Source organism: Nyctereutes procyonoides, unplaced genomic scaffold, assembly GCF_905146905.1.
Source record: "Nyctereutes procyonoides isolate TBG_1078 unplaced genomic scaffold, NYPRO_anot_genome, whole genome shotgun sequence".
NCBI lineage: Eukaryota > Metazoa > Chordata > Mammalia > Carnivora > Canidae > Nyctereutes > Nyctereutes procyonoides.
This window is the reverse complement of record NW_026575052.1, coordinates 62,122,936-62,126,783: the sequence shown is the minus strand read 5'-3', so window position 1 is coordinate 62,126,783 and position 3,848 is coordinate 62,122,936. Positions and strand designations below refer to the sequence as shown.

The 3,848-nt window shown below is 48.6% G+C and overlaps 1 pseudogene; it reads left to right on the top strand.

The window, feature by feature from the left end:
- Nucleotides 1–2,177: 2,177 nt before the first annotated feature.
- Nucleotides 2,178–3,212, top strand: LOC129514124 (glyceraldehyde-3-phosphate dehydrogenase-like; annotated as a pseudogene).
- The last annotated feature ends 636 nt before the right edge of the window (nucleotides 3,213–3,848 follow it).

The following is a 3,848-nucleotide window of genomic DNA, read 5'->3' as shown; positions in this document are numbered from 1 at the left end:
CCCCATGAAGAGTCCTCACCACTTGAGGACTGGGCTGTTGTTGACTCTGCACCTGGTTCTGGGTTAAGTGCCTTTCAAACCATGTTATTTCACTGAGTCCACACAACCATCCTGGAGCCTCATTTTCAGGGGAAAAACATAAAACTCAGAAAGGCTAACTTCCTCCCACTGACTAGGCTAGTGGGTGGTGGAACTGGGATGGTGAACCTTGAGCTATCTCACCCCCAAGGACTCTCTTAGCCAAAAAGCTAATTGCAGAGAAGCAATGCTAGTGAGTGCTTCTATGTTGGGAACCTTTGCTAGATGTTAAGTTATTGTAAAACACACTCAAGGTAAGCAAAGATTCCCACAAGGTGGATGATTACAGAGGCAAAGCACTTTGGGAAATGGGCAGGAACTGGAATATGCTATCAAGGGGATCCCCTGGAAAGGCTTCAATTTTAACTACTTTCTTTTCGGCGTTGGAGGCAAGTCATATTTAACATGCAATTATGAGGTCTCCTTACCCCTATGATGAAACTCCATTTAACCCGACAAACTCTTCAGTAGAGGGCACCAGGGAGTGGGTGGAAACATGGAGAAATCCATCCAGAATTCATTAAGGAGGCAAAGGGAAATAAGTTGACATTGCGAATTTCATATGTGAGAAATGGACATTTGCCTCATGATGGAAACAATATATATATATATGATATCTCAGTCAGGATTCTTCGGTTGCAAATGGTAGAAAACCTAACTCAAACTCTTTTAAATAAAATGGAGAACTTCACTTTTAATTTTTAAGTTGGCAATACATTCACATGATTCCAAATTCAAAAGGTAGCAAGGGATGTACACGGAGATGTCCTACCTGAGTCTCCCAGCAATGGCTGGGTTTCCTCTTCACAACAGCCCAGATTATCACACCCTTGTGTACTCCTTCACACACACACACACACACACACTCACACAATGTATTATCCTGCGCTTTAACTTTTCACTTAAAAATCTATATTGGAGGGGCAGCTGGGTGGCTCAGTGGTTGAGCATCTGCCTTTGGCCCAGGGTGTGATTCTGGAGACCCGGGATCAAGTCCCACATTGGGCTCTGTGCTTGGAGCCTGCTTCTCCCTCTGCCTGCGTCTCTGCCTCTCTCTCTGTGTCTCTCATGAATAAATAAATAAATCTTTAAAAGAAAAAAATGTATATTGGAGATTGCTGCATATCAGTACATGAAGAAATACCACACTTTTGAAGTAGGTAATGTATCGTCCATGGAGGGCTAAATTCTGGGGCAAGTTTTCTGTCAACTATGAGGGAAGTCTTGCCTGGTGGTTTCTCTCCCATCTAGTCTGTCAAACCTCATGAGGTGTTGTGTAGGGACTTCAGCTTCATATGGTGCCAGTATGGGCCCCAATGTGAGGGACAGGGAGGGCACTGTGACAGGTCCCACATCCCTCCTTCTGCCGGTACCCAGGAGCTGGGAGTGGCATCCTATTACAGGCAGCAGGAAAGTAGGATCCTGGAAGGATAGGAAAGCTTTCGGACTCCAGGAGTTTGGCCTAATGGTCTCTCAGGAGGAACTAAGACGAACACGGACACCTTCACCATGTGTACTGGGAAGAGGGCGGCCTGGAAATGGAGGGAGGCTGATGCTTGAGCTCCACAGGGAACTAAGAGTTAGTTCTACCTTAGCTCTAGTCTCCACTCAGGAGTGTCCAACAATAAAAGGCATCTGCTTGGGAGATGCCATCATCACTTCATAGGAGCCCCACCCCGCCCATCGAGATTCCCACACAGTTCTCAGGAAGGTCTACAAATATGAACACCGTTCCTTGGGGAGGGTGGGAGCTGCAGTGAGTTCAGTGCCTGTGGACAGGAAACAGCTGCTTCTCAGGGGGACCATCTCCCCGAGGGCAAGAGTGCTGTTGGTGCTTTAAAAATAGAAGCAGAAGGGCGAGTGGGAGGGCAGTAGGGAGGCTCCCCTGATTATAATACTCTGGTTTCCCTCTTTGACGACCCTCACCATTCAAGGTCCACCAAGACCTTTCTTAGCATCAGATGACAAGGCAGAGGAGCAAAGGCTTTATTTGTATGGCCACGCTCTTAAATAATAGCCACTTAATCTCTCATCTTAAAGTTCTTTTGCATTTTAGCTCAAAGCCAGCTACCAGGCTCTCTGCTCCTCCCTGTTGACAGATGGCCACATCTGCTGGTGCAGTGCCAGCCATGGCCCCGAGACACGATGGTGAAGATGGAGTGAACGGATTTGGCCATATTGGGTGCCTGGTCACCAGGGCTGCTTTTGACTCTGGCAAAGTGGATACTGTCACCATCAATGACTCCTTCATTGACCTCAACTACATGGTGTACATATTCCAGTAGGATTCTACCCACGGCATGGTCAAGGCTGAGAACGGGCAACTTGTCATCAATGGGAAGTCCATCTCCATCCTCCAGGAGCAAGATCCCGCCAACATCAAATGGGGTGATACTGGTGCTGAGTATGTTGTGGAGTCCATTGGGGTCTTCACAACCATGGAGAAGGCTGGGGCTCACTTGAAGGGCAGGGCCAAGAGGGTCATCATCTCTGCTCCTTCTGCTGATGCCCCCATATTTTTGATGGGCATGAACTACAAGAAGTATGACAACTCCCTCAAGATTGTCAGCAATGCCTCCTGCACCACCAACTGCTTGGCTCCTGTAGCCAAAGATATCTATGACCACTTTAGCATTGTGGAGGGCCCCATGATCACCATCCATGCCATCACTGCCACCCAGAAGACTGTGGATGGCCCCTCTGGGAAGCTGTGGTGTGATGGCTGAGGGGCTGCTCAGAACATCATCCCTGCTTCCACCGGCACCTCCAAGGCTGTGGACAAGGTCATCCCTGAGCTGAATGGGAAGCTCACTGGCATGGCCTTCCGTGTCCCCACTCCCAACGTATCAGTTGTGGATCTGACCTGCCTCCTGGAGAAAGCTGCCAAATATGATGACATCAAGAAGGTGGTGAAGCAGGCATTGGAGGGCCCCTTCAAGGGCATCCTGGGCTATACTGAGGACCAGGTTGTCTCCTGTGACTTCAACAGTGATACCCACTCTTCCGCCTTCGATGCCAGGGCTGGCATTGCCCTCAATGACCACTTCGTCAAGCTCATTTCCTGGTATGACAATGGATTTGGCTACAGCAACTGGGTGGTGGACCTCATGGTCCACATGACCTCCAGGGAGTAAGAGCCTCCTGGACCACCAGCCCCAGCAAGAACAAGAGGAAGAGCAAGGCCCTCAGCTGCTGGGGAGTCTCTGCCCCGACTTAATCCCCCAACACACTGAGAATCTCCTGACCTCCAATTTACATCCTAGACCCTGAGGAAGGGGAGGGGTTTGGGGAGCCCTACCTTGTCATGTACCATCAATAAAGTATACTGTACCCAGCCAAAAAAAAAAAAAAACCAGCTACCAGAGATAGGAGGGCAGGGTCCTCTCTTCCTGGTGGCTTCTTGGCTATGACGTCCTCTATCTGAGGAGAAAGTGTGTAGCTTCCTCTCTTCTTTCCACTTTCTTGCTCTTTTTCTCCACCACTGTTGCCACTGATTCTGCTACCCACTCCATCTCCCAACAACCACAAGACACCCCTACAGTTTTACCAAGTGTTGTGCAATTCTGCCTCTAACAGAGCTTAGCATCAGACATGGTTTTCCTTTGATCCATGGATCTAATACTCTGGGATCTGGTGTTAGGTTCTGTCAGTGTATGTTCAATCTGATTTTGAGGGAAATGCTGCAATTTTGTGATCAGAACCTAAATTTTCTTCTTCCCATGATGCTACTTCTTGGCCTTCTATCACAGCGAGAATATAGAGGCATGGTG